Here is a 12,352-nt window from a genome sequence, read left to right on the forward strand (position 1 = left end):
GAACAAAGTTCACAAAATGTCCGACAGATGGCGCTGGACAGCAAAACGTCAGTAACTGCGCATGACAATCGTGTATCAAAGGAGCTGTAATGAGAGAGAGAATCAGATGCGCCAGCAGTCGCAGCATGTTGACGTTACCTGAAAAGGCGCTTTTAGTGAAGCTGTACTATCAGAGTGGGGAATGTGCTAGTTTAGCGTTACGATCCAACGCCATAGGAAGGGGATTCGAACGGGTAAAGGTCCGTTGACAAATGCAGCTGTGGCGAGAATGATTTCGAAGTCTACGGGGTGTTTAGACGCTAGACCCCGTAGTGGCCGACGGAGCACAAGGCGTAATGCTGCTCAGACAGTTCAGGAAGAAATGGAGACTGCAGCGGGTTCGTCTATGCATGGGGAAGTCAGCGCTCGTGCAGTCGCACGTCGCACCGGCATTCCATACACTACTGTTTGGTTGGCACTGAGACGTATCCTCCGATGCGATCCGTGCAAAATCCATCGGCATCATGAACTGTTGCCTGGCGACTTAGTGAAGCGGAGGGCATTTGCGGTGTGGGCGTTTCAAAAGATGGCGGAAGATGACGATTGGTTGAGTAACGTGTTGTGGACCGACGAAGCTCATTTCACGCTCCGAGGGTCTGTCTGTCAACGCCCACAACTGCAGAATTTGGGCTACCGAAAATTCTAGAACTGTCGTGGAAACTCCATTGCACGACGAGAAAGTCATGGTATGGGTTGGATTTACCACATCTACCGTTATCGGGCATTTTTTCTTCGATCGCATCATCCCCAGCCTGGCTGATAAACACCTGCTGGAACGTACGATGTTTATGCAGAATGGCGCTCCACCCCATATTGCTACACGCATGAAAGATCTCTTGCGCGCGTTGTTTGGTGATGATCGTGTTCTCAGCCTCCCCAGACCTCAGTCCGTGCGATTATTGGCTTTGGGGTTACCTGAAGTCGCAAGTGTATCGTGATCGACCGACATCTCTAGGGATGCTGAAAGACAACATCCGACGCCAATGCCTCACCATAACTCCGGACATGCTTTACAATGCTATTCACAACATTATTCCTCGACTACAGCTATTGTTGAGGAATGATGGTGGACATATTGAGCATTTCCTGTAAAGAACATCATCTTTGCTTTGTCTTACCTTGTTATGCTAATTATTGCTATTCTGATCAGATGAAACGGCATCTGTTGGACATTTTTTGAACTTTTGTATCTTTTTTTATTTTTTTTTATTTTTGGTTCTAATAAAACCTCATGTCATTCCAAGCATGTGTGCCAATTTGTACCTCTCTATCTACGTTACTCCGTGATTTATTCAGTTTTCAAATTTATACTGACTTTGATCTCCTGGTAGTTTCCTCATTGGTCTTTAATTACTCTGAACCGGACAAACCTCATGAGATCTCTGTCCTTCCTATGAAGAACTAACTGTAGAAATGCTTGTTTGATATTGGTATTTAAGGCTACAGGACATAAACAGAATCTCAGTAATAGTGAATGGATTCCAAGGAGTAAAGTAGGGCCCATTTCTAAAGGGTAATTCAACGAATAGTTCTTCTTGTATAACAAACTGCCGAATACAATTCTCCATTTGATGAAACACACAGATTTTCTTCTTTTACTTCATGATGTGGAATATAAAATGTATTGCGCAATCTGTCCCGAATGGGAAACTTCCACACACATGTCTCTTTGTCGCAGTGTATTGTCTCCGCCTCAAAAATCTCTTTTTGGTTAATGTCCTTTATAAATATATCCTCCAGTGAAATAAATGTTTTCCCTGCTCGCTGAATAATACTAAGCACCATAATGATGGATTTTCTGGAGAAAGACACCCTTTTTTTTGTAGGGTTTTGAAAAGTCCTTCAGATTCCGGGTTCAGATTTCTTGTTTGTTGCCCTGCGATCGCCATTACTTCTCGCCGTCGTTTGCCATCACAAGGTTTGGCATAGTGCCTCATCTGCTCTAGCTAAGAATGCAGCCTGTAGTTGAAGGTACCAGAACAATGTTAGTTCAATCGGGAGAGAGGGATGGGGAGAGAAATTTTAACGGTTTTCCGATAATAATTTGCTCCTACAAGGGTCTCGGCCTTCCCTTAGGACCACTAACTATACTCTCAATATTGGAAGATACAATCGGGACCCTGGAAAATGAGTATGTGCTTCCAAACGCATCACAGACTTCATGGAATTTCTCCAGATCCCCTTCAGGGAGAATCCTGCAACTCTTTGAAGTACCAGCTATCACGTCAGAGGTGTTGATACATATTTCAATATGTTCTGTAGTTCTTAAACACAGCAACAATGAGAAACTTGGAAATGAATGTTGGCCCACTACCACTACCCAGAACGCAGTGAGTAAATCTGCTTAATCTTCTGGGCTCACTGATACAAACTCGAGCTGTCTATAGACAAGTAAAATCTGCTGAAATTACGTCGATTTTCCCCACAGAAGTAGCTGAAAAGGTGTCAGTAGAGACAGCTTTGTGATGGTGTTCACTGCACCCACAGCACGAGAATTTGCTGTTTTACTGCTGTTTACAGCATTATAACACGGGTTTAGACACATGAAAAAATGATTATGTAGATTTAATTTATTTAATTTTGTTGGCTGTCATTTACTAACTTGCAGTCTTGAGCCAAGTGAGTGAGAACTAACAAAATACACGATATAGTCGTACTTTTCGATTAGGTTTTAGCGAGTTTTTAGCTTCCTTTCAATCTATGTGAAGTATCACTGCAGTGTATGTGAAGTTAGATGACAAGATATTCTGAACGAATTTTTGTGCAGTAAGAGCACCATGAACTCCTCCTTCCACAAAGTTCAGCAACTTGAAAAATCTCGTTCTGATATTCCACTTCTTCTGTCATGAATAACCTATTTCAGCACGAAACGATCGGAGAATTTTCGGAGTGAGATTTTTTACAACGTGCTACGTAGCCTTTTCCTAGGGCATGCAGTGCTTGAATACGACGGTTACATTCCGGGAGTGTACTGTTCAGTGTTTCGGGTGACGCTGTTGATTGTACAGGGTATCCGAAACAATTGAGGGTGCACCTGTATAATGCAACTGGTATCTTACAAGGGAACCTCCCCATCGCACCCCCCTCAGATTTAGTTATAAGTTGGCACAGTGGATAGCCCTTGAAAAACTGAACACCGATAAACTGAGAAAACGGGAAGAAGTTGTGTGGAACTATGAAAAAAAGGACATCACACACATCCATGCCCGAGGCAGGATTCGAACCTGCGACCGTAGCGGTAGTGCGATTCCAGACCGCTCGGCCACAGCGGCCGGCAAACTCCAAAGGGTCCCTCTAATATTCCCCTGTTGGGCAACACCTTCGGTGCCACCCACACACCTTTCTTGAGGACTTTACCAATGTAACTGCCAGAAACTTCGATACCAATGGCGGGTTCTCTAAACACTGAAGGCAAGCAAACCACTCTTAAAATATGTCGAAGGGGTTGCCTAACCCTCAGGCGCTAGGGTAGCTGCAATGCTGAATTAGTGTCGAAATTTCTAGATTTCTGCCAGGTACATTTGTAGAATGCTCAACAAATGTGGCACCGTTGCCGAAATGGAGTGGGAGGGCGTATCTTCCTGTTTCATTCACGCACATGTTAACGTTGTACCCCTAAATGATCATGCCACAGGAGGGAGCAAAAAAGGAGGGCTGAAAAAGCAGAAACCCCCTTGGCTGCTACGGATCACGTAGAAATTTCGTCAAGTGGTTTTCAGAGTCCCTATCTGTTCCACTCTGTATGCCAGAGCAAAAATTGCGATCACAGTACACTCGAAAGGAGTGAGATCACGTTCTGTGTTGCTGCAGCCTAAGGATGTTCCTCTGTCAGAAACGTAATGGTGTCTTCCAGAGTAATCATGTAGATGTAGATGTAGGTGCTAAGTAGGACTGAAATGCCCAGGGGGCGGAAGTAGTACGAAACGTGTGTGAAACAACTCCCCAAGGAAAGGGCTGGTTTCACTGACGCCCTTTCTGCCATCCCCTGAGAAATTTTCGTATCGATTGTAAGCGGCGATGTGTGTCAAATGGTTTCCTTGCAAACCCATTATAAATTTTAATGGTGGGTATTGTAGTCTAGCCTCCATCAAAAAGGCGTCAAAAGAGGGGATGACATGCGACGTTGCCATCGTGTGACACGTCCGGGGTGACACTGGGCAACACTGCGGTGAAATTTTCTGCCATTGTGACATCATTAATCCACCCCGCAACTCATTTGGACTTCTGAGCTGTGGCTTTTTCCCGCATGTGTCGACATCTTGCTGCCTGAAGCGCCGTCGAGTCCAAGTGGCCGAGTCGCAGTGGGAGACAATCACGGATTGTCGAAGAAGTCATGCCTTAATTTTATTGTGTGGTTTAGGGATGGACTGGGTACAAGAAACCACCTGCTAAAGACAAGAAGGAACCTCAGAACCGACGAAGGCTGTCCTCAGTAAAATTAAACACGCGAAAAACGAATGCAGAAGCGCAGTGTCCAATAGTGGGTGTAATAGCTGGTAAAGGGTACGCGTTTTTGTTAGATAAGAACACGTTGCAGGTAAGAAGGAAGCCCAGATCTGTCGGACGCTGTTCCCAGTAAGGATAAACACAGCAAAAACGAATGAAGTAGTGGAATGTGCAATAGTGGGTACAACAGCTGGTGAACGGTACCGAAACATGGGCGCATGTTTCGGAACCCTCGAGAGAGTTGGTAGGTGAGAGGCAATGGAAACAACTGCACTATAGGTCGAGTTGGGTGGGGGACAGTGAAGCTCAGTCACTGAGGTCGATAAGAGGCAATGGAACCAATGCATTATAGGCTGAGTTGGGTAGAGGACAGTGATGTTCGACGCTGCGGTAGATGGTGAAGAAATTTCAGTTGCAGGCAACCAAGTTCAGGCAGCGTGTGCAAGTAGACTTTGATGTAAGCGATGGCTATAGCATGACCCTAGGGTAAGAGTTTCTGTATCAGCGTCACGCCATAGTTGACCTTCGACGACATGTGGTGGAGATTAGTGGGAAAACATTACGGCTAGGGAAAGCTGTCGTCAGTTCCGATCCATCGCAAATGGAGTCTGTTGTACAAGATAACCCAGTTAGACTGTGAACAACGACATTAGGCCTTAATTCGCATGATTGGGTGCTGAGTAGAACCGGGAAGTCGCTATGGATGAATGTGGAGCCCGAGTTACCGACAAGTACGTTTCGTGTAGTGGACCCACTGAAAAATAGTGACATATTAGATGCAGCTTCTTGATTAGTAAAGTGAAGCATCATAAGCACACAGAAGAAGGACGGTGGTAGAGTGAAAGTCATCAATGTGGGTAATTTTTGTGCTTAGAAGGTTATGTTGTTAAAGAGAACTTTGTTGGTGGGGAACGAGTCAGCTGCATAGGAGGTGTAGGATATGAGGGGTGAGGGGGCACAGGATACTGCTAAGACTGGGAACCAACTACTGGCGTACTGGAGTTCATATGGAATACGTCAGTCACTGCAGCTGATTTTACAACAGTTTATTCATCAGCAGTTGGCTGACAGCATATTAGAAAAATTAGTAGTCCCTGGGAGAGGTAGGAATTGCAATTGTACCAAAGAAGTCTGTGGGTGGTTTGAGGCAATATCGATTCTGTTGCGATTAGCACCATTTAAATGGTGATGAGGAACAAGGAACGAGACTTTTGGTCAGGTGAATACAGGGTTATAAATATAAAAACAAATAGGGGTAATGCAGGAGTAGATTTAATAATGAACAAAACAATAGGAATGCGGGTAAGCTGCTACAAACAGCACAGCGAACGCATTGTTGTGGTCAAGATAGACACGAAGTCCACGTCTACGACAGTAGTACAAGTCTATGTGCCATTAGCTGCAAAGATGATTAAGAAATTGAAGAAATGTATGATGAGATAAAAGAAATTATTCAGATAGTGAAGGGAGACGAAAATTTAATACTCATGGGTGACTGGAATTCGATAGTAGGTAAAGGAAGAGAAGGGAACGTAATAGGTGAATATGGAATGGGGGTAAGAAATGAAAGAGGAAGCCGCCTGGTGGAATTTTGCATAGAGCACAACTTAATCATAGTTGGTTCAAGAATCATAAAAGAAGGTTGTATACATGGAAGAAGCCTGGAGATACTGACAGGTTTCAGATAGATTATATAATGGTAAGACAGAGATTTAGGAACCAGGTTTTCAAGTGTAAGACATTTCCAGGGGCAGATGTTGACTCTGACCACAATCTCCTGGTTATAAACTGTGGATTAAAACTGAAGAAACTGCAAAAAGGTGGGAATTTAAGAAGAGGGGGCCTGGACTAAACCAGAGGTTGTACAGAGTTTCAGGGAGAGCATAAGGAAACAATTGACAACAATGGGGGAAAGAAATACAGTAGAAGAAGAATGGGTAGCTCTGAGGGATGAAGTACTGAAGGCAGCAGAGGATAAAGTAGGTAAATAGACGAGGGCTAGTAGAAATCCTTGGGTGACAGAAGAAATATTGAATTTATGTGACGAAAGGAGAGGCAGACAGAAAGGAATACAAACGTCTCAAAAATGAGATCGACAGGAAGTGCAAAATGGCTAACCAGGCATGGCTAGAGGACAAATGTAAGGATGTAGCGGCTCATCTCACTAGGCGTAAGATAGATACTGCCTACAGGAAAATTAAAGAGACCTTTGGAGAAAAGAGAACCACTTGTATGAATATCAAGAGCTCAGATGGAAACCCTGTTCTAAGCAAAGAAGGGAAAGCAGAAAGGCGGAAGGAGTATATAGAGGGTCTATACAAGGGCGATGTACTTGAGGGCAATGGAGGCAAATGGAAGAGGATGTAGATGAAGATGAAATGGGGGGTATGATACTGCGTGAAGAGTTTCACAGACCACTGAAAGACCAAAGTCGATGCAAGGCCCCGGGAGTAGACAACATTCCATTAGAACTACTGACAGCCTTGGGAGAGCCAGTCCTGACAGAACTCTACCATCTGGTGAGCAAAATGTATGAGACAGGCGAAATACCCTCAGACTTCAAGAGGAATATAATAATACCAATCCCAAAGAAAGCAGGCGTTGACAGATGTGAAAATTACCGAAATATCAGTTTAATAACTCACGGCTGCAAAATACTAACGCGAATTCTTCATAGACGAATGGAAAAAGTGATGGAAGTCGATCTCGGGGAATATCAGTTTGGATTTCGTAGAAATGTTGGAACACGTGAGGCAATACTGACCTTACGCTTTATCTTAGAAGGAAGATTAAGGAAAGGCAAACGTATGTTTCTAGCATTTGTAGACTTCGAGAAAGCTTTTGACAATGTTGACTGGAATACTCTCTTTCAAATTCTGAAGGTGGCAGGGGTAAAATTCAGGGAGCGAAGGCTATTTACAATTTGTACAGAAACCAGATGGCGGTTATAAGAGTCGAGGGACATGAAAGGGAAGCAGTGGTTGGGAAGGGAGTGAGACAGGGTTGTAGCCTCTCCCCGATGTTGTTCAATCTGTATATTGAGCAAGGAGTAAAGGAAACAAAAGAAAATTTCGGTGTAGGAATTAAAATCCATGGAGAAGAAATAAAAACTTTAAGGTTCGCCGATGACATTGTAATTCTGTCATAGACAGCAAAGGACTTGGAAGAGCAGTTGAACGGAATGGACAGTGTCTTGAAAGGAGGATATAAGATGAACATCAACAAAAGCAAAACGAGGATAATGGAATGTAGTCGAATTAAGTCAGGTGATGCTGAATGAATTATATTAGGAAATGAGACACTTAAAGTAGTAAAGGAGTTTTGCTATTTGAGGAGCAAATTTCGCATTATAGGGCAGCGTGGAGGGTAAAAATCGTAGAGGGAGACCAAGAGATGAATACACAAGCAGATTCAGAAGGATATAGATTGCAGTAGGTACTGGGAGATGAAGAAGGTTGCACAGGATAGAGTAGCATGGAGAGCTGCATCAAACCAGTCTCAGGACTGAAGACCTCAACAACAACAACAAACAAATGTTAAGACTACGATAGATGCCTACCCAACTCCAAACGTCACAGAGACGATCGATAATCTTTGGCAGTGTTGGGACTTCTCACCAGTGGCATTGAAGAGTGGGTATCATCGGTCAGAAGTGGCTCCAGAGCATAGAACGAAGACTTTGTCTTCAGCACCTTGGGGAAATTATCGGTATTTCCTTGGGGAAATTATTTGTTTGGTTTTTAAGAATGCACCAGCGACATTCCAAAGTTTTTTAGAAGAGATGTTGAAAGTAATGAAGTCTTGTCGATGCCAAGTGATGGATGACATATTTGTTTTTGCATTGGGTGTTCAATAACAGACAAAGCCTGACAGAAATATTCAAGACATTACGAGGTGCATGCCTAACACTGTGTAGGGAGAAATACTACTTTGTGTTCCAAAATTATTTGGGTGACATAGTTACTAACGTTGGTGTGAGGACTGATCCGAGTTTGATATAGCGGCTGCAAGATTTTCCGGACCAGGAATGAGAAAGGAGCTACAATAGTTTCTGAGCCTCAGAAATATTTGTAGAAAGTTCACGAGTGGATTTGTGGTTATATCACGACTGCTTATGCAGTTATTAAAGAAATATATTACGTTTGTGTGATCTTAAAACAGTCAAGGTCGTTCGTCGAATTAATGGAGATACTAACGTTGAATACAGTGTCGATGTTTCCAGATTTCATAAGAAATTTATATTATTATGTGATGCATCAGACCATGCCCTCGTGTGCAGTTTGTGCCTGGAGGCTGATGGAGAAGAATACCGTAGCACTTGTGTATTAACGTAAGGGGAACCAGAACGTTCTATCTTCTCCATGTTAATTTCAGCAAATACAAGGAACATTTTTAGCTGAAGCATTAAACTTACAGCTCCAAAATTTGGAGAATATTTTCAATGAGTACAAAGTTATAACGCCATGTTAAGTAATATTTATTGGTTTCTGTTTTGCAATTTTTTTTAAATGTTGCCAATTTTTTCTCTAACGTTTTGCATCTTTACTTCTATAGCCTCTTAGTTATAGAATTTTTTTTTTACAATTTGTTATAACAATTAAGGAAATTAAATAAACGGTATTGTGTGTAATTTTGATTCATCCACAGTTAGTAGTTTTGAAGAAAATGTTCCCTAAATATGAAAATTAGAAAATTAGAAACTTGCAGCAAATGGTTTCAAAGTCTTTTAATACATTCCCACTCCATATGACGGATCATCAGCATCCTCTTCTCTTTCTAGTGCTAGTTTTCTTTCCACAGGTCCCTGCTTCCCTTTTGCTACATGTTGTAGACTTCTGTCTCTTCTTGCTGCATCTCTTAGTCTTTCTTCATCAATTAGGCGCACTGCGAAAATGCTATTGTGACTGGTTGGAAACCTAAGCATTTCAGCACATAACGTTTCATAACGGTTCCAGCACTGTATGTTGCAACTGCATCATACACGCCAAAGTGCAATCTGGAAAAAATTCTTTTCACGCCCTATACTTCCATTGCTCAACTGTTCCATAAAAATTTGCCTCACAACCATCTTTATATTCCTCCTTGGTATTGCCCTTACATCTACAATGTTTGGAGAGAGTAACAACATCAATAATTTTGCAACTGTCTGCACTGGTAGCTGTCACGATTCCATTTAGACATTTACGACCTCTACCTTGCCATGATCCATCTAAGGAAATAGTCAAATCTCCACAATTTCCATTATCAGTCATAGACTCTTTAGCTGCTTTCTTCATCGTTGTTTGTGCAACATCTTCAGCAGAAGACCCACCAATTCATTATAAAATTCGAACTTGATTGGTGCTTTTGACAAGTTCATAATTCCACATAACATTGTTCCTCTAGCACTGCCCTTTCCTATGTCATGCATGCCATACACTAGACTAAAATTTATGTCATACACCTTCTTCCCTTTGTTAACACTACTAGTAACACTATTAGAACTATAAAACGAAACCTCTCCAGCAGATTTGTCACTCTTCATTAAGATTTTACATGTAAAACCAATGTGTGAAATTATTTTCAATTCGAGTCCTCTTTCTTTGCAAACTTGGAATAATACATTATGTTTCAAAGTATTTGACAGCAAGGAAATGTTAATATTTCATTCACATCATTACTGTAACTTTCAAATTTTTGTCTGCTATCAAAAGGTTTCTTGCTGGAAGAAGTTTTCTCACACAGATTGAGAGTGGATGGTGAAGCAGCATCTCCCTTAGAAACAACAAAGGATTTGTTGTTTCACTCATTGCGTCTTCACTTATACATTCGATTGCTGAAATGGGACATATTTATATCCACAAACCAAATATGTAAAACATATACGAGGAACATTCGTAAAATACTCAATATTGCTGAACGTAACAACAAACACATAGCAAACATCACAAGTCCACAAACACGGCTTGCCATTTATGTTTGCGGGTATGAACAATTACGTGTCACAGAGATAAAGACCTACAACGTTGGAAAACAAAACACTGGCGGTTGCCACCACTAAACTCTGCCTAAAGACAGCGAGCAGTGCCGTCAGAGATAACACTCTAACTAGCTATGGCCATTTACGTGGCGCGACGCGGTGCATCAACTTTGAAATGGTAAAAAACACGCTAAGTGAAGCCTGACTTGTTTTAATCAGAAAAGTCTAAATAGTGTTACAAAGAAGAACCCCAAAAAACGTTAATTTTGACATTTTCATCATTCCTGCTCCCCTTAATGTAACGGAGAGAAATTACGCAATGGCAGAGAGAGAGATGAACAGTCTACTGTATGGAGTAACGTACAGCCTGTGTTACCTGTTTCTGGAAAGAAGATCAATGTGGTGACAGATCATGCTGCTTTTGAATGGTAACTAGGTTTGAAGCCGCTATCCAGTAGGCTGACAAGTTTGGCCTTAGAGCTCAGTGATTCTGAGTATGAAGTGAAAGGGAGGTCGAGGCACTAGGCTTGCAAAATAGACCAGCAACTTTTGCTTGGAATGGACGACAGTAACGTAACCTACATCACAGAGCCCCTCCCATCTCTGTGCCGCCTCCCTCTAAGGTAAAGTCCAGGCTGTACGCTGAGGCACCGGGAGGGTGAGAGTCTCCCGCCGCGCTGACTTATTTCCCTGGTTGGCGCCGTGCTGTGGCATCAACTGGAGGAGACCGGGCTTCGAGTCTGCGAGCACAGCCCGTGTAACGGCTTTGTCATGCTAGCAGGGCAGGAGAGAGAAAGTTGCACATATCAACAAATACATCGATACATCGCGACATGACGCACTTTTACTTACCCCTCCTTACACGCCCACACCGGCCGTTGCAAGTGCGGTCTCCGCCACCGGTCTAGGTCGAGGCGCTATCGCAGGCGCCATAGGTGTGCCTCGGTGTGATGAAAATTTTGACAACACAGAATTTCCACGTCAGTTTGGTGGTTAAATCAATGAGAAATGTTTCAAAAAAATTTTTAATCGAAAACAACAAATATCCATTGAATACCTGTGGGGGAGAACAAAGAATTTTATTACAGGTATGCTTGGTGCTCTGTTTGGAACCACGCTGCAAATAGCGGAGAAGAAATTCCTCAAGACTGTGTTTATGGTGACTCAATTCAGAAGCTTGCAGACTTTCATTTTGCGAATTATTGGTGTTAAACCTTACAGTACCCACTGAGAAAAATGCGTCAGTAACGGATACTGCTCTGGATTGCTGTTCGCCGTTCAAGCATTGTTACCCTGCCATCGTCAACGTATTAGTATTATTCGTCAGTCTAGATGCTGATTAAACTGTGAAGGTTTGTTTAGATTGCCAAACGCTACACGGGCTCATAAATGAAATCTACGTATTAGCGACGATCATAAGGATTAGAGGCTGACAGGGCGATCTTTTGCTCACTAATTACGACGAGCAGCACCAACGCATCCCTGAAGGTATGTGCACAGAAAGAGCCCAACCAGTCCAGCATTGGCAGCTCAGTACCAACAACGACAAATCGTACCCCGCTACCACTACAGAAACTGCAAGGGAGGAAGCTATTAGCGAAATGCTGACTGCATCTGGCCGACTGCGGATCAAGGGCGGTGAGTGTTAGCCGTTCTGGGACAATATTTGGATGCTTTCGTATCTGAGGTGAAGAAAAAGCAGACTAAGTGGTCAATAGTAAAGCACCGTATCAACACTGGACATCGTTCACCAGTTAGCTAGCTCTTCTATGAGTCTAGGCAGTCGCCAGTCGGAAGACACATAATTCTGGTAGGAGATGCTGCATGGTCATTCAAACTTCAGACAGTCCTTGGTCCTCTCCTGGGCCAATTGTGAAGAAGTGTAGAATATGGCCTTCTTGCGGTCGA

The sequence above is a fragment of the Schistocerca nitens genome, chromosome 10, assembly GCF_023898315.1.
Source record: "Schistocerca nitens isolate TAMUIC-IGC-003100 chromosome 10, iqSchNite1.1, whole genome shotgun sequence".
NCBI lineage: Eukaryota > Metazoa > Arthropoda > Insecta > Orthoptera > Acrididae > Schistocerca > Schistocerca nitens.